We start from the raw sequence: 19,937 nt of genomic DNA, 5'->3' as shown, positions 1-19,937 counted from the left end.
CTCTGAGTGCAGAACCAGGTTTCTTCCTGCCATCGCTTGGATAAAGAACCTCCTTCCTGGCTCTCACCGCAGTCAGTAGTCTATCTAGGGAGGCATCACTTAATCTAGCATTTGCTTTCTGGACTCCATTTCTCCTTCAAGATCCATTGTTGAACTGGCCCTTTTAAATAATGCAGTTCCATTCACATCATCCGGGTGCGCAGTATGCCTGCTGTGCTGCTTGGAGACGTGAAACACTGAAGCAAAGATAATTTACTGCAGTCGAGATGCGATTGCAGATTTAAACGCACTCACTTTGCTTCCGGGTTCCCCATGCGCAAATCCACCCACCCGCTCACTTCCCCTCTCGATGTTAAAATCTAAGCCCAGATATTCAAACTGGGCCATGATAAATGAACACTTGTTCAAAGTGCTGATCGTTAGAAATTTGAAGGTGGGGAATAAACCTCCCTGGTACATGGCTACCTAACAACAGCTTCATCAAGAACCACAAAGGGGAGCAAGGGATGGGGGCAGGGGAGGCACAAAATATCTCTTTTAATCTTCCAAACTGAGAGGAAAAGAAACAAGGAAAATCCTTGGTGAATGAGGAGGGTAGAATGAACCAATAAATTTAAAATACCTGTGTCTTAAGCAAAGATACAAATCCAAAGTGGGAGGTAGATCAAAAAAGGTGAATAAGTTAAAATAATAGGTGTTGGGGAGGGAAGGTCAAACTTGCTTACTTGAATCTTAAGCAAATTTTGTAAAGTAGTAGAGAAATAGTATTGGTCCAGATTTTCTTGCAACAGTGGGATCGACGATATACACTGTACATTTAGTTGTCTAGCATGACGGTCTCGCCGTTGATAACTTACTCCATATTTTGCTACAACTCTAATTAGAATACAGCCCAGCGGACACAACGGTGAATCAGACGTGTCGCAGCCGCTGACTTGTATCTGCAGAGAGATGGAGACCAGCGTCCCCCCACCACATGACTTGGGTGTCAGGGGGGGTCTGTACCTATTTTAAAGAGAGAAGGTCTCCCCACTGTTAGTAAATGAAGCTGCCACTGTGGGAGTTGAGAAATGGTTAGTTTGGGCTTGACGTGTCCCAACTCGAAAGGGAGAACCAAGTTCTAATGGTCTCGGTATTTGTCAAGTTACAGTAATTTGTTCGGATAAGGGTAGTATGGAAGGAATTCTGCCTGACACTTTCTGAGAAAGCGCTTGTTCAGATTAGTCAGGATAAAAGTTTTTGCCTCGGCAGCAAATCCAGCATCTGGATAGTGAGGTAGATCAGCAGTCAAAGAGATTTATTACCAGGAGCCAGTCCTTCTGCATATTGGGGTCATGTTTCAACTTAATGTGATATAAACAAGTCTTAAACTGTTTCATAACCTGAAAATGCATTAAAATGCTTTAAAATGTGGCAAAAAAGGCTTGCCCAAACTGACTTAAATTTTGTAGGAGATTTCTCCTACTCTAAAGTGAAGTTTTTCAAACAAAAGTTAAACAGCGGCATGCATAAACTCATCCAACGACGGTGCGAATACTGGCGTAACTTACTTACGCCATAATTTCCTGGGACTTTTATGGTGCAAGTCAAACCCCACGCTGCAGATGCATCATTCTAAAGGCGTAAGTCTTCAGGAAAATCTGGACCATTACAGCTGTATTTTTCAGTATTGATGTAATATTTTCACTTCATTTCAGTCAAGTGATCTATTGATTCAGTAAACTTGCTGAATTAAGGCAATGGGTGAACTGCAATTATTTGTAGATTGTAGTAGGACCACAGTAAACATCAGAAACTAACTCCAGCTCCCATATGATCCATGACCAATTCCACGGGAGATCTGTTATGTAATAAAAATGAAAGAACTTGCATTTATATAGAGCCTTTCATGAGCATAGTAAGTTCCTAAGCGCTTCACAGCCAATGAAGTACTTTTGAAGTGTCGTCACTGTTGTAATGTAGGGAAACCCAGCAGCCAATTTGAGCACAGCAACATCCCACAAACAGCCATGAGATCAATGACCAAATAATCTGTTTTAGTGATGTTGTTTGAGGGATAAATATTCAGCAGAATACTGGGAGAACTGCTCTGCTGTTCTTTGAGTAGTACCATGAGATCCTTTTACGTCCACCTGAGAGGGCAGATAGGGCCAAGGTTTAACGTCTCTTCTTAAAGATGGCACTTCCGACAGTGCAGCACTCCCTCAATACTGCACCGAAGTAATAGCCTAGATTTCGTGCTCAAGCCTCTGGAGTGCAGTTTGAACGCTCAAACTTCTGAATCAGAGGCAAGTGTGCTACCACTGAATCACGGCTAACGCTTATTACAGAATTGTCTGTAATTACAATATTCTAATTGTAGAAAATTCTGTACCAGGATGCAATGAGCAAAAATGTCATTTTAATATGGAAACAACAGGGTTGAAGAATAGTTTTCATAATTTTAGTATTCACTCCTGTAATTATACTTTATTACAATTCTTTGTGCTTGTTATTGATATCTAAATAAGGTTTTGATATAATTTGCTTCAATTCTGAACTAATGATCCACATGAACTAAGATCTCTTAGATAATTGCTTGCTGTGCGCAACACAAATTCTTGTTAAAAATAAATTGTTCTCTATGGAAAAACATCGGAATATTTTTATACATTGAAAAGTAATCTAATTGTATGCATGTTGTGATGGTCTCCAATCCATGCAATAACATTTCAGTGTGGGAAACCAGGAAAACATTTTTTGCACAGGTGAAAAGAATTCTAGAAGAGAAAAGAAAATAATTTTAGATGTTAGAATATTTCATGTTGCGCTACACAGTTTCCCCATGAAAATTAGTACACAATCCATCTAATTCAAGTTTCAAGCTTTTATATTGTGGCTGAATATTTCTCTTATTCTTTGTAATGTTACCCCTGCTTGCAGGCACACACTCATGATTTTCATAGTAAATATGAGCCTGCCTTACATATAATAAATAGTACTACTTTGTAGGATTCATTTTTAAGGAATGATTTGTGCACCGCCCCAGTGTTAAATACTACCAAGTCATGGAATAGATGCCGTATCCCAACAATGAGCCGGATTTTATTGCTGACCCAGACTTCATTGTGCTCATGTGACATTTCCAATTCTCATTCTTTTCGTGGTCTTTTAAAGTGATATTAGCCAATTAACACCAAGTGACAATAACTATGAATTATGTTAATGTCGCAACAACATTTCACACTGACAAAATTTAGTGTCAAACCAAAGTTAGAAAATTCAGTTCAAGGATCTCAAATATAAATATTCAGAATCACAGCCTGGCATGTTAAATAAAAGTTTGCTTTCTTAATTATGCCTTGGTACAAAGATGTTCCAGCTTATTCTTGCAGGTAAAGAGAGACTTTGGATCCTAATTTGGAACAGCAGCACACGTCCAGCTCGTAAGGGGAGTCAATTATTAGCAGGAAACATTCTACAAAGCAAGCAGAAGCTGAGCAGCTTGTATTAGAAGATGTTGGGGTGCTTTAGAGTTTACACAACCACCTGCAGTACTGGTCACAAAGGTGCTTGGTCTTCAACCTCAATCATTGTTCCAGCATGCCCCAACATTGGCTGAGTGGTCAAAGTATCTAACGTCTCTGACCAGCACTTAAGCAATTTACATTGCAAGTTTAGTGTCAGGGAAAATCTCTAATCACTTTGCACCAAGTGGTAGTGTAAATCTGGAGACGGGCCTGCTCTGACTCCAGCATTAAGTTGAGTGATACTCTTGAGATGGCCACTTGGGTTTGACACTATATGAAGTGTAAATCTAGCGCGGCACCAAACCTTATTTGGAAAGTCTTCTGCGGTCCATTGAACCTCCTGTTCACATTTTTAAAGTTTAAATTTCTAACTGCTGTGAGGAAGATCTGCACATATATGTATCCATGCATGTGCAGAGCTCTACTAAACAGGACCGAGTGCCAGTCAAGCAGGGGCCAAGCAATTTTAAAAGGATTGTGCATTGATGGAACCAAAGCTGCAGCTGACAATCTCAAAACTGGTAGTTGCAGTATAAATGCACCTTTAAACTGCCCTCATCTGGTTTAACTGAGTTGCATAGGATGAGTGGCTACTTTGCTGACGTGCAGGTAGACTTCCCCATCTTCTCGGAGGAAGAAAAGGACGATGCTAAGAGTTTGCCCTCCAAAGTATTGGGCAAAAGCTTCTGGCCATTGTGTATATTTCCTTTAATGGATACAATACTCAGGTTGCATTGTGGTGCAAATGAAGTTAAATTAGAGGTTTTGGACATGATTTTAACTTTGAGCCAGGAACCCAGCCCATCGCTAGATATTTGTGTGGGGAATCCAGAAACCCAATGAGTGCGTCACAATCTGCGATCGCAATTCAATTGAAGGTGAGTATTTGTGTTTCCTGGTTTCCTACGTGCCAGGCAGTCAGATTGACAGGCTGGCTGCCTGTCGGAAGGAAAAGGAGCCATGATTCGGAGAGGGGGGAGAGAGAGATCGTGGGCTGTGGAACAAATCGGAGGGAGGGGGCAGGAGGGGGGATATGGACGACATCAGGGGTCTAACATCGGTGGAGGGGGGTGGAGGTCTATCCAGCATCGGAATCGGTGGGGTGTCCAGCCAGCAGCAGGATCTTTTTTCATTCATTCATGGGATGTGGGCGTCGCTGGCAAAGCTGGCATTTATTGCCCATCCCTAATTACCCTTGAGAAGGTGGTGGTGAGCCGCCTTCTTGAACCGCTGCAGTGCGTGTGGTGAAGGTTCTCCCACAGTGCTGTTAGGAAGGGAGTTCCAGGATTTTGACCCAGCGACGATGAAGGAACAGCGATATATTTCCAAGTCAGGATGGTGTGTGACTTGGAGGGGAACGTGCAGGTGGTGTTGTTCCCATGTGCCTGCTGCCCTTGTCCTTCTAGGTGGTAGAGGTCGCGGGTTTGGGAGGTGCTGTCAAAGAAGCCTTGGCGAGTTGCTGCAGTGCATCCTGTGGATGGTACACACTGCAGCCACAGTGCGCCGGTGGTGAAGGGAGTGAATGTTTAGGGTGGTGGATGGGGTGCCAATCAAGCGGGTTGCTTTGTCCTGGATGGTGTCGAGTTTCTTGAGTGTTGTTGGAGCTGCACTCATCCAGCCAAGTGGAGAGTATTCCATCACACCTCTGACTGGTGCCTTGTAGATGGTAGAAAGGCTTTGGGGAGTCAGAACGTGAGTCACTCACCGCAGAATTCCCAGCCTCTGACCTGCTCTTGTAGCCACAGTATTTATATGGCTGGTCCAGTTAAGTTTCTGATCAATGGTGACCCGCAGAATGTTGATGGGGCATTTGGCGATGGTAATGCCATTGAATGTCAAGGGGAGGTGATTAGACTCTCTCTTGTTGGAGATGGTCATTGTCTGGCACTTGTCTGGCGCGAATGTTAATTGCCACTTATCAGCCCAAGCCTGGATGTTGTCCAGGACTTGCTGCATGCGGGCTCGGACTGCTTCATTATCTGAGGGGTTGCGAATGGAACTGAACACTGTGCAATCATCAGCGAGCATCCCCACTTCTGACCTTATGATGGAGGGACACCACACCACCTGAGGAAGGAGGAAGCCTCCGAAAGCTTGTGGGATTAAAAATAAAATTGTTGGACTATAACTTGGTGTTGTAAAATTGTTTACAATTGTCAACCCCAGTCCATCACCGGCATCTCCACATCAGTAATATTTAAAGTAGTGTTCCAGGTTAACCTTTTCTATATTGTCTTGCAGACTTCTATAAGATCACCTCTCAGACACTTCCTTTCCAGACTGCAAAGCCCAAGTGTCTTCAGTCTTTCCTTATAACTTACTGCATGCAAATTCTAAGGAAGTCACCTATCCAATTCATCAAATATGCCCGAGAGACTAGCTTTGCAGTGAGGCTAGAACCCCATACCCTATGGCATGCATTAGCAATGTAACTTTGTTTGGAGCATTAAGAAAATCACTCTTTTTAGCTCAGGAGTGCCCAACCTTTCAAAGCTCAGGAGCTAGAAAAAAATGTAATCTGACAAAGAGCCACTAAGTGTTCAGCTCCTTTTTATGTTGCAGCTCAGATCCTGGGAGAGTGATGTCAAAATTGGATCTCCACTGCTCTTGGCTCTACTGAGTTTGTGCTCAAGAGTGCTACTGGCAGCACAGGAACCATACATCTGCAGTCCATGGCACTCCATTACAGTATAAGTGCCTTGAGCTAAAATATACTCCTGGGTTATACTAATATGAATATTTTCAAAGCAATCTATAGTGCACTTTTATTTGTTTGACTAAAATTGCAGCAAAAATCGAGTCATTGCTGTTTTAGTTAATGCTTATTAGTTTCTGGGATTGTTCCAATTTATGGCAACTAACAAGAATTAACATTAAGAAACACTTCAATAATTTCTGATGAAACAAAAATACTACTTTAAGCCGACTGAGGTGCTGACAAAGTGAGAAGACAAAGAAATGAGTATGTCTATAAGAGGAATTTGGAACTGAGACAGTGTGCGCCAAATCCACAAGACCAGGTAGATAAGTGTGTGTAGACTGACTGTTGTTTTGAGAGGGATTTATTAGATCTTACTAGTGAGAAGCAATCAGGTTGCGAGGCCAATGGGGCGAGAAGGCAACCGAGTGAGTCCAGGGACTTAGTCCCGAGTCGGAGTTCAGCACTGTAGTGTAGTTGGCTCAGAACTACTTTCAGTTTTTTGAGTTCCAAGTCTTTGGAGTCCATTTATTATGCAAGGAAATGGAAATCTTTGTGCAGAACTTGCATGAACTCTGTGCTGATAAACTAGTTCAGATAGTTAAAATCCAGCAATACCCCTGCACAGGCTTTGGTGGGGGGGGAGGGGGGGTCGCGGGTATCCCTAAGTCTCGGCTTTGCTAACTTGTACCAGGTTTTAAGACTCGTAAATATGGTGACAGGTTTCTGCATGTGTCAGACACCCATCTGGCCTAACGTAATTACTTCTGCAGCACCAAGTCAGAGAGCTGCACTATTGTCAATCATGTTGAAAGGTCAAAGAATCATACTTGAGCAGCAAAAGAGCCACATTCACCTCGCGAGATGCACTTTGGCTATTGCTGTTCCAGACTATGAAACTATGGATATGATTGCTTTAATCTGAAGTCATATTGATGACCAGATAGTAAGTTTTCCAATTTGAAATTCTATAACAGCTTCCCCTTCACTGATTTCTCTTGAGTTTTGTGTGGATCAGGAGCTGGGACACTGGACTATAATTGAAATTTGAAGTGGCTCCTTCTTGTGGATTGGTATGATGGTGTCTGATTCCCAGTCAGGTGGGGATACAGACACTTGAAATACATGAGCAAAAAGAGCAGCTAGTCTGTCAGGGCTTTGAGAACCCAAGCTCCTAAGCTGTCAGAGCCAATAACTTTAAGCCTGAAGGCAAAGTTTTAACTTTTTCTTGTCTCTGATTTTGATTTTCCTGTTAGGTTGCTGCACTGTGCAGTAACTTTGGTATCAGATTTTGAATTTTGCATGACCCTTCAGTGAATTCTATAATTCAGAGATGTGAGAGCGATGGATATAGATTGGATTATCTTCAGTTGTTTCTTGGAGCCTATCTGACGAGTGTATGGTTTGGAGGTGATCTCATATTTATAAATCTAGTTCATTAATGATCAGTTTTCATTTTAGGGCCCGGTATGGAGATGGGCTTTTCTGTCTTGTGTGCTGAACTTGTCATAATATTCCAGCTTCTTGGTAGTGTGCTGTACCTCTGACCATTAAACTAGGGTTGTGAGTCAGTGAAAATACCAAACCTCATTGATGGCATTTGGTAGTCTTGTGTAAAAATACAGCTTATACCAGAAGAACAGTGATGCATAGTCTAAGGAGTTGGAAGCAAAATAGATTAGCAAATGGGCTGGGGAAGACACAGTGGGGATGAATTTCTGTGGGGGCTCTCCCTCATGTCCAATGTAACTTCGCAGAAGAGCTGCAGAAACCCAGGATAAAAGACGTAATTAGCATTTACACCTTTTTTCCAGGGTTTCCACCCTCTTCCATCAAAGTTACAGTGGATAAGCAGGAGAACTTCCATGGAAATTCATCCTCAGTATATTATAGTATACGGTAACAAATATAAAGATCGCTTGTGACATCCAGAAAAAGTACAATGAGAATATAAAAACCACTAACCTGTTAAATGGGGATTATTTGACTTGTGGTTACGTTTTCTAGGTGAATCTGAGCATTTCTCTCGACAGTCATAAGACAAGCTGTCTATTTGTCCTTTGACAGCTCAGCTACCCTTTTTCGGTACTTTGAAAAGAAGCTGCTTGGTCTTGTGACTTGATTGAGTTCCTGGGAGAAATACTTTTTCCCCAGGATAATTATAATCATTTTCCATCGACTCCTGAAGGATGATCCTGATGTGGAAGTCGCTGGAGGAATAGAGGAAAAGTCTGTTATGAATTTGTGTCTGCCAGAGATGCCTCCTTTGATCCTGTGGTGTTAGTTGCTCCCATAAGCAGCCTGAGTGTCTTCCATTTATGGGAGTTGACTCACGCGCTTCCCTATTTATATGACTATATAACCCAGGGATGCAATAGCAGCATCCCCATGTAATCTAGACTGCATACCAGCATGTCTATTTTGTCAATCTCTGCGAAGAAGGTCTAAGTTAACACTAGGTGAGGCGAGACTCAATTGGAATTGTTAAGCTGCTTTGTTCCACAGCAAGCTGAATGTACGGTTGTGACCAGGTTCCCTCGCTCAATTGGTAAAACTTTACCTTTGTGTTATGATACAAAAATAATGAGTATGCTGTGTTACGCCCCTTTAGTGGGCGTCGTATGTGATTCAGAACAGAATAACTCTTCTTCATTCTGTTCTACGGCCCATGGCAGAACCTCCTGTCTTTTACTGAGGCTGCCTTTTGTTGCCTGATTACCTCTGCATCCTGTTTTTGCTTTTTAGAAAAAGCCTAACTCCTGTATTAGCTTTTATGCAAACTGACAACCTTCCCCCACCACCCCCCCCCATCCCATGTGGAATCCACCAGCCTAACTTGGCAATGACCCCTGTTGAGTTCAAATGAATAGAATTGTTGCAGGACCAATGAGTGTAAATGATGGCTAGAGTATCATTGTCTCCAGGATGCTTGTCACATGTGAAATCTAATCTATATGTACAAGTCCTGCTATCCCATGAACTTCACTCTTTGAGAGCTAAATTTAGCTCAGTTGCAGTATTTTTAACATATTTAAGATCTCCCTTTGGCAGCATCGTCTGAAATCCCAAAATGTGGCAGTCTGTTCATAAGGAATATTGAAATTTATATGGAAAATTCACTCCAACTGATATCTATATAACTGGACGCAACACTTGAATTTGCTAGCAAGGTATTGGTTAAAGTGATGTGAACAGGACGAAGTTGATTTCTTGCCCTAGTCCAGGAAGTAAAAGAACATTATGCATTTGAACCCTTGAGACTCATCCATCAACAGCTCTGGTAACAGCATCAAAAGTGCACACTCAGAGAATTTATGAAAGCAAGTCAAGTCTGGAGGTCATACTGTGCAACATTATTCTACAAATTTCATAGCCCGTTCATATCAAATTCCTTTGTCCATCATTTTCAAAGGCAACGCTGACTCATTTTATTTCAAATTGCAGATGGAAGAATTTGATATGAATGTATTAAACATTCCTGAGATAATTATCACAAAGCTTAGAGATACTTTTGACTCTTTGTTATAATGACCAGGTGTTTGGTTATCAGATTAAAGAGGTACAAAATCAACAGCATCCAAGAACCAAAAGAAGGATCTTTGGAAGGGAGTATTTTCTCCATCTGTGCACAAAGATTGTTTCTACCTTTCAGCACAGGTTTAATGATTCAGGCTAATACTGGAGACTGTCTTTTGGGAGACAAAATTCAATGTGCATTTTCCATGTCTTATTTTTTCATTTCCATCTGCTCATCGTGATAGAAAAGAAAACAAGATGAGCCTCTTGAAAAGGGAAGAACAAATGTGTATCATGCAAGCTCTGGAGCTTGATTAAGTAAGAGGCAGTTCATTAATCTTAAAATATACTTTTATCAGCAAATTGAACAAGTTGATAGATCGATTACTCTTCATCAGAAGAGGTCAGAACTTTACCTGAATTATTTCTGCATAGAATCCATCTGTTAACAGTTTGAGATGGTGAGGCCAAAATTCTTATTTTCCAAAAAGTGGGAAAAATACCTTTTTCTTCTCAAAATAAATAAATTGCTTGACTAAATCATGGGAGTGCTCAGTGATTCCTGAGAATACAAATTTTAGTTTTTAAAAAAAAATCCAGCAACCCCAATATAGCTGCAATAATGATTCTTTTTAATGCTCCTCAAAAAGCTACGGAGCTATTTAACAAGTGTGAGTGTCAAAGCTCATTTGCCCCGCTGTGAAGTGAGAAATTTAAGTAGAAAATGGCTGAATGTCAGCAGAAAAACTCCTGAGTTAATCACAAGGAGCTGTATGTGTTGTGCCCTATAGTGGTAATGCTGCTGTTGAGGGATTTAAAGTGCAGCACAGATAACGATGCTCATTGTTGATACTGTTAGCAGTTTCTGCACAGCAGCCTCATTAAACTGCTTTGACGCACTAGATCATTTTTTGTAAAGTTTTATCTTTTTTACACATCATTTATTTTAGAACAAAATATAAAATCTCAAAAGTGCATTTTATATATTCAGTCATTTTAGGACATTGTGTTACAACGGCAAACTAAAAGAAAAAATATTATCAAAACCCCTAAAGTTTGACACATTGGAGGAAGATTTACACTATGTGTAAAAAAATGTAAACCCTTTTATAAAGGACTTGTTCTGCTACAAATAACATACTGAGGGAATCTTTCCGCAGTATCATTTAGAAAATTTCTCACTTTGCTATTTATTCCAGTTTGGGATTTTTTTCCCCATCATCCTCTCTCATGTATATAGCTTGGCGACAGTTACCACAAACAAACAGTGTTTTATAAACTGAAGCCTCCATCTTTATTCTTTGCTGTACTTTGGTTAGTGCAGCTCAGGTTTAATACTGCTTGTTGCAGAATACATAGGAATTCCACTATATGCCCAACACGCTGGAGAATATCATACCGTCGGACCATGTTTTGTACATGCTAGACTGCTATTCTGGAATTACTTACAAAGAAAATGATACGTACAAGCAGAAATCACAGCTGGGCACCATGATTTCCCAAGGTGCGCTCTCTGCAAGTGTTACTCCCCACTTTATGCACCAGATTGCAGAATTACCATTTTTGTTCTAAGTATTTTCCCACCCCTCCCCCACTTTATATATAGAAAAATAGCCTGAGCAGAATTTGTTTCAGCTTGTAATAACCTAATTTAAGGTAGTTGGTGGGGTGGGGCGGGGGGGTTGTTTTGTTTCTTCGGCTAATTTGATATCCAGTTCTGTGGGTGCCAGTTGCTCTCGGGTAGCTTGATATCTAACTATTTGCTATTTATGACCCCGGGTAATGAATGTCAGAAGGATATTCAGCTATAGAGATCATCGCCTGATACTGTCCTCTTCTAAAGCCCACATTTGCATTTCCAACAGGTGTCACTGGATGGCATTTGGAAGCGGGTTCCTTGGGCGAGGTTCCTCGCTCTCACCCAAAGATGTTGAGGCCAACTGTAGTTCCACTTCTGCCAAGATTGGCTAACTCAGGCTGGCTTTTAGCAACAACACGTTGCACAAGCAGAAAAACTCTGTGAAAGACAGCAGGCTGCAGGGAGAAGAGGTTCTGCCCTTGACTGCAGGACAGAATGCAGAGTGGTTATACTGTTTAGGTTAAATAAGACGACCTACTGAAGGGGAGGTAGTGTCGCAAATTCATATTTTTATATCATTGTGCAAAGATTATGTTTTAACTATTGAATCTGATTATATCTGTTGCTGTATATCCTCATGTTACTGTTGGATAAAGCTGCTTAACAACTCGAACCAATCCTCATCTCGTATAGTATTTAACTTAGTCTGCTTTCAGAGTGATTGGAGAAACAGAAGTGCAAAAAACGCTGAGATCTGGTTAAGATCACAAGAGGATTTCACTGTTACACCTAGGGTCCCACCAGAGGCTTGGACTAATAATCCAGATTATGAGTTCAAATCCCACCAAGGGATTATTGAGAATTTGAATTCAGTTTAAAAAATTTGGAAATAAAAAAGCTGATATCAATAAAAAGTGACTGTGAATCTTGTCAGATGTCATAAAAGCCCAACTGGTTCATTATTGTCCTTTAGGGAAGGAACACTGCCGTTGTTATGTAATCTGGCCTATATGTGACTCCAGTCCCCCATCAACATACTGCCTTCTGAAGTGGCAGTAATGGGCAATAATGTTGACCTTGCCAATGACGCCCACATCCCGAGAATTAATTAAAAAAAAATCATGTCCCTGATAAAGAAATTAGAGTTTTTTTTACATAATTAAAGTTCTAATTATTTGAGAGGATCAGGTGTTTGGAGGAAAATATCTTGGAATATTCTTTTAAGTAAGTGCCCTCTGTAGTTTGTTTTTGCTCTGGTACTTTGATGTTTTGGCAAAGAATTTGTTTGCTCAGTGATTGATTTATGTGTGTGTACATTCAATCTGTTTATTTTTAATTTGAATATTTCAGTATGCGTCTCACATAATATTTTTTATGCTGAAACTTATTTTTGTGCCTGTATGTGTGTCCAGGTTTGATACAGATAGCTTGTTTTGTACATATCCAAATCTGATTTTTATTTGTGAATGTGTGCAACATAGATCCTAATTGACTTTTGATTTGTTGGTGTGCCCACCAGGCTTCTTACTGTCTCAAACGTTATCGGCCCTAACATTCCTCTGCCAAAACCACCCTCTACTCTTGGATCATCCTGAAGATCAAAGAAAACCCCAGCTTATTTTCTCGACTACCAACTGTCTCCTTAATCCCCTCTCTCCTGCCCCCTCACCCTTGCTTCCAACAGCAAGTGCGACGAGCTCATGTGCTTCTTTGTCACCAAGATTGAGACCATCTGTTCAGCTGTTTTCCTCCCCTCCCCTCCTCTTGCCCACTAAATCAAGCCTCCCTCCCAGTCTCAACCATGCCTTAGCCCTGAATCTGCCTCTTTAGTTTATCTCCATTCATGTCCTCTCTGAGCTTACCTAAACCATGAAACCCACCTCCTGCTCCCTTGACCCCTTTTCCACTAAACTGCTGACCATCCAACTTCCCCTTCTGGCCCCATGCCAGCTGTCATTTTAAATGGTTCCCTTTCTTATGGTAGTCCTCTCTCCCTTTCAAAACCATAGCCATCACACCCTCCTCAAAAAACCATCTTTGGCCCCTCTGCCCTTGCAAACTACCATCCCATCTCCAATCTCCTTTTTCTCTCAAGTTCTTGAACATGTTGTCAGTTCCCAGATCCGTTCAGATCTTTCCTGCAACTCCCATGTTTGAATCTCTTCGATCAGGTTTGTGCCACTGCCACAGAGTCGAAATGGCCCTAATTAGTCACAAAATGACATTTTCTGTGGTTCATTATCCCTCCTCGATCTCTCTGCAGCCTTTGACATGGTCGACCACACCATCCTCCAATGCCCCTCCTCCTCTGTCCAGCTACTTTCCATTACTACCTATCTGATCACAGCCAGAGCATCTTCAGAAAGGGCTTTTATTCCCACCCCCACTCCAGAGGCCCTGAAGCATCTATCATTGCTGCCTCTTGGCAACATGGGGGCAGCATCATATATGTGCTGGTGACTCCCAATTCTACCCTCCATCACCCGCTGGACCCCTTCACTGTCTTTGTGTTAGATTGCTTGTCTGATATCCAATCTTGGATGAGTTGCAGTTTCTTTCAGACAAACATTGGATTGACCAAAGCCATCATCTGCAGCCCCTGTGACATACTCCGGACCCTTCCCACTGATTCCATCCCCATCACCAACCACTGTCTCAAGCTGAACTATTGTTTGCAGCCTCAGCATCCTATTCAATCCTGAACTGAGCTTCTAACCCCATTTCCTCTCCAGCATGAAGATTGTCTATGTCCATCTCTAACATTGCTCACCTCCACCCTTACTTCAACCTATCTACTGCTGAAACTCTCATCCATCCCTTTGTCACCTCCAGACTCAATTATTCCAATTTTCTCCACTCTATGTAAACTAGCTGACCCAAAACTCTGCTGCCCATGTCCTATCCTTCACTAAGACGCACTCACCCATTACCCCAGTCCTTGCTGACTTGCATTGGCTCTCGGGTCCCCAATGCCTTAATTTTAAAATGATCATCCTTGTGTTTAAATCCCTTCATGGCTTCACCCTCTAACAATCTCTGTAAACTTTTCCAGTCCTACAATCCACATCCTCCCCCCCCCTCCCCGCCCCTTAATTCCTTGTTCCTCTAATTCTGGCCTTTAGTGCATCCCCCCCCCTTTCCCTTTGCCCCACTATTGGTGACCGTGCCTTCAATGGCCTAAGCCCTATGCTCTGAAAACCCCTGCATCTCCTTCTCTTTTAAGGCCCTCCTTTTAAAATCCACCTCTTTTGTAGGGTTGCCAACTCTGAATCAAGGCATTCCTGGAGGTTTGATCACATGACATCTGATCACATGATATCTGATCACATGACTTCTACAAATGGTATTCCATTTACCTTTATAAAGGTTGGGTCCCCTGTCGTTGAGTATTTTTGCTCGTGGTTTTGAGCCAGCAGCTGTTGTATGAGAAGTTCTGAGAACCAGGAGGCCTCCCGTGAGCAGGGGCAGAAGGGAAACGGAGGGTGGGGGAGAGAGGAAACAGAGGGCGGGGGAGACTTTGATTCCACCAATAACTAATGGTAACTCACTGAAATTGCACTGATAACTAATAGTAAAGTGATAACACTCAGATTCCCCTCGTAACCAACAGTAGTAAAATAACCCACTGATATTCACCCTGAAACCATGGCCAGAATCCCCCTGCACTGCACAAGGTGCGATCAGGCTCCCCAGTGGATACCACTTTTAACCGGCCTCATCTCTCTCCCTGTCTCCTTGTTCCATGTGACGGTGACCATACTGAACTGGGAACCTCATTTTGACCAGATCTGAACCTGGACTTCACATCAAAACCAGCCGGTACAGACCAAGCTGAACCAAACCGAGAGATCGCACAAAGGGCAGTGGGCTCAGTGTTTGGGGCAATTCTCACAGGGCACATCGTCCTAAACTCAGCTCAGCACCAACGTTTCTAAACCACTCCCTGAGCTCAGACTCGATAAAGGAAAGTTTTCATAGAATTATAGAAATTACAGCACAAGAGGAGGCCATTCGACCCCTGGTGTTGGTGCTCTCTCCTGTAACCCCATTTCCACCCCCCCCCGCAAAAAATCTTTTTATATTCCTCCTTTTCAAAGATAGATCCCATTCCCTTTTAAATGATGTTCTGGTCTCTACCTCAATAGCACCTTGTGGTGAAGAGTCCCACGGTCTAATAGCCCTCAGCTCAAGAACTTTCCTCCTCCATTCCCTGTTCTTTCTTCCAGTGAAAATCTTTGGTTTCCGGTCCCTAGTTCCCCACTCACCCAGCCGTGGGAATTATCATTCACTATTTACGTGCAGTGAGGTCCCCAGGTTTCACTCACCCTTTCACTGGCTGCTCCTCTCACAGTGCCACTTCCACTCATCACGTTGCTGCTGCTGCAGGAAGTGCTGGTCCCCACAACCCCAACCCATTTCCCTGCCCCTGCTTGAGCCCTAGTTCCCCAACGCCTAGTCCCCTTTTTCCCCCAACCTCCCATCCCGAATTTCCCCCACCCCATCTTCCTTGTGCCCTGAGCCCCCACCCCCAGCCTCTTCCCTCCCCCCATCCCAGTTCCTAGCCTCTTTCCACTCCCACTCCCACTTACCCCCCCAGTCTCTTCCCACTCCCAGTCCCCTGTCCCCAGCCTCTTCCCAGTCCCCTGTCCCCAGCCTCTTCCCAGTCCCCTGTCCCCAGCCTCTTCCCAGTCCCCTGTCCCCAGCCTCTTCCCAGTCCCCTGTCCCCAGCCTCTTCCCAGTCCCCTGTCCCCAGCCTCTTCCCAGTCCCCTGTCCCCAGCCTCTTCCCAGTCCCCTGTCCCCAGCCTCTTCCCAGTCCCCTGTCCCCAGCCTCTTCCCAGTCCCCTGTCCCCAGCCTCTTCCCAGTCCGCTGTCCCCAGCCTCTTCCCACTTACCCCGCTGTCCCCAGCCTCTTCCCACTTACCCCGCTGTCCCCAGCCTCTTCCCACTTACCCCGCTGTCCCCGGCCTCTTCCCACTTACCCCGCTGTCCCCGGCCTCTTCCCACTTACCCCGCTGTCCCCGGCCTCTTCCCACTTACCCCGCTGTCCCCGGCCTCTTCCCACTTACCCCGCTGTCCCCGGCCTCTTCCCACTTACCCCGCTGTCCCCGGCCTCTTCCCACTTACCCCGCTGTCCCCAGCCTCTTCCCACTTACCCCGCTGTCCCCAGCCTCTTCCCACTTACCCCGCTGTCCCCAGCCTCTTCCCACTTACCCCGCTGTCCCCAGCCTCTTCCCACTTTCCCCCCCCCCCCCGCAGTCTTCAGCCTCTTCCCACTTCCCCCCCCCCCCCGCAGTTCCCCCCCCCCCCGCAGTCTTCAGCCTCTTCCCACTTCCCCCACACCCCCTGCAGTCCCCAGCCTCCTTCTCCCCCCCCTCCCCGCCCCGCAGTCCCCAGCCTCTTCCCACTTCCCCCACCCCCCCTGCAGTCCCCAGCCTCTTCCCACTTCCCCCACCCGCAGTCCCCAGCCTCCTCCTCCCCCCCCTCCCCCCCCCCCCCGCAGTCCCCATCTCTCTCCTCAAGCCCCATTTCAATGCCTGCCCCCCTCACCCATTTCAGAGCTCCCCCCCTTTTACCGAGCCCTCCCGATTCCACTCCATGCGATTGCGGGTGACGTCACCGAGCTGGAGGCTTCTCCGCAGCAGCTGTTGAGGTCGCGGAGATGTGGGGGGAGGAGGAACGCCCTGTGGCACGAAAATTAAATTGCTGATCTCCCGGGCTGATGGAGGCAGCGCTCAGGATAGGAACCCCCGATTCCGGGAAACTCCCGGTCATTCCGGGAGGGTTGGGAAGCCTACGTCTTTGACCAAGCTCCCTTCTCTGCCTTGGCATCCATTTTTCTTGATTATGCGAGGGGAAGTGCCTTGGGACATTTTTCTACATTAAAGCCATAATATAAATGCACATAGTTCCCTTTCTGCACATGCGTGTCTGCCAATATGGTATGTGTGGTTGGGCCTAATCTCTCTCGTTTACTGATTGTACCCTGATATTGCAATTGAAATTAAGTAATAGAGAGAGAGGGGTAGAATTAAAATGAGGTTGATCAAAATAATGAGAAACTCAGTTGAAGGGGTCAAGCACTGTAGTACAGGATGCCACCAAGGTTCAGAAAAAGCAGAAGAGAAGACAGTGAGAATCAAGAAATAGTGATTAGGTGATGTGAAGCTTGAGATTTAGAAGTCTACAGATTTTAGGGTGAAGCGAAGGCCATGGGTTAGAGAGGAGAAGATGCTCAAATTGTTGTCGTCTAATGGATTTCAAAAGTCTGGTTCGATGTTGACCGCATGGAATGTAAACAAATATAAAAGATTTCACTTTATTGCATTTCAATAATTAAAGAGGTTGATATCTTACAATATTTGGAAAATGCTTCTTTGATTCTTAATTTTTTTTTGAGCCTTGATAATTGGGAAGTGATTTTGTATTAAATTACATTACTTGCTAATTCAAATTGGAAGCCCAGTTCTTGAATTTAGTTATTTTTACAAATGTGCATTGGAATTAAAAGCAGCCATTGTAATTCCACCAAGTAAAGAATAATTTGAGTTTTATTACTCCTTACTGCTTTAAAAAGTCAACTTGCTCATCTGTGGTAGTTGTTCACAGAAAATTTTAAATTGGTTTTGAGCACTTTTCTGTATGCTGTATTGTTTGTGTGTCTGAACAAAGAAGGCAGGGAGAGGAAGAAGCAAACAGAAAAATAAATGTATATGTAGGAAATTACGCCCCAGTGACATTGTCAGAACAACACATAAAGCAGATTAAGCCATATATTAAAATGTCAAGTGCTCCTTATCCTTCGTCTCTCTATTGATGAGTGAGTTCCTGTGATACTGCTTACAGAACAAGTGAAGAAACTGCTTTATTTTTCCTCGGATTGTAGTTTATTTTCATCACCATTGTTATTGTTCCTTTACTTTTCCTTCAATTAACCACCCTCTCATCACCTGTACTCCAACACTTGCAAAAGATTTTCATGGGAATTAGTATTGTATAAAACCACTGAAATGTAATTCAGCACTTTTAGTTGATTTTTCATAGACTTGGAGGTGGAGCCCAGAAATTCCAATGGTTTTGTTGGGCGTATACCGAGTGAATCAATCTGGGAGGGGAGGGGGTGGGAATTTGGGAAGGAGTTTTACGTACATTTAAGTTCTGCCCTATATTCTGCCAGAAGTAAGGTGCACCTGCCCTGGCTTAAGGTACAGCCATGCAAATGATGGGTTTAGAGCACTATGAAACAATGGTAACTTAGAATAGCAACCAAGGAAGACTGATGCTGGGATCTTAAAGGTGAATTGTTATGTTTTGTTGTGCTTTAGATAGAGTTTGGTTTTTGGTAAGATTTTTTTGCTCTTTTATTTTTGAGGTTCCTAGCTTTATTTAGAAGTGTCCCTTAAGAATGTTTCTTTGGAGAATGCAAGACTGCAAAATGTACTTCCCACATGGGGATTCCCTCTTGTGGTTTATTTGTTGGAGGAGGAGGAGGAGAAGGAACAGCTGGTAACCTGGGAAGCCAGGCTCATAAGGCAGCAAGACAGGGTACCCAGTACGTCCTACAGATACCCAGTTACCAGGTTGTATAGCCCCAAAAGATAATGACCCAGAATATCCATAAAGTTATGTGATAGGAAGCCTCTTTGTTCTGAAGGACGTATGCAGAAGTTCCTGGAGCTGCTGCTCTCCCCAGCACACTGCGTTGTAAAGAAGCCCTCTCTGATAGTGCTGCAAAGGATGGCATTGGACTCTGCTGCCATTTGCTGCATATCTTTGGAGTGCTTTCATATGATTCAGATGCTTAATAGCTGGGGTCTCATATCTCCTAAACCACTGCTTGGTACATCATCCTCCAATTCTTCATCCTCTGGCCTCCTTGTAGTTGCGAATCATTCTATGTCAATTTCTCATCTAGACTATTTGTATTATTCCCAGTTAAGTTATCTGGGCCAATGATCGGGGTTATGATTTTTTTTGACAGTGCCAGAGGCTAAAGGTTCTGGAGTCATTTTTTTTTCTTTTTATCTATCTCTCTGTCTCTTTTTCCTCTCTCTCTGTGCAGTATCTTTCTTGCTTCTGGCATCTGTGGAGATGAGAATAAAGAGAAATGTAATGAGTTTCCAACAGTTCACTTTTTCCTTTCCATTAGGCACATGTAAAATGTTCCTCTAAATATGAGCTAAAAATTTTTTTGACAAATAGCGCTTAGTCAATACAAACCTCCTGTGCAGTAAAGTCCCTCCCATGTCTTCATTTCCCTACATTGTTACCTGAGTGAGTTTCCAGCATTTGATTGCCTCCCCTTCATGCTGTCTCTCCTTTGTAGCCTAATGTTCTTGGGAATTGCAGACAATCATAGGAACAAGAGTAGGCCACTTAGCGCCTCGAGCCTGCTCTGCCATTCACTTAGATCATGGCTGATCTGCACCTCAACTCCATTTGCCTGCCTTTGTTCCATATCCCTTGACACCCATACCCAACAAAGATCCATTGATCTCAGTCTTAAAAAGTGCTTCCTGATTTCACTCCTGAATGGCCTCGCTCGAATTTTAAAATTGCACCATCTTGTTCTGGACTCCCCCGCTAGCGGAAATAGTTTCTTTTTATCTACCCTGTTGAATCCACAGGGATGCTCCC

Source organism: Heptranchias perlo, chromosome 21 (assembly GCF_035084215.1).
Source record: "Heptranchias perlo isolate sHepPer1 chromosome 21, sHepPer1.hap1, whole genome shotgun sequence".
Lineage (NCBI taxonomy): Eukaryota > Metazoa > Chordata > Chondrichthyes > Hexanchiformes > Hexanchidae > Heptranchias > Heptranchias perlo.
The sequence above is the reverse complement of the archived record's forward strand: the minus strand, read 5'-3'. Positions refer to the sequence as shown.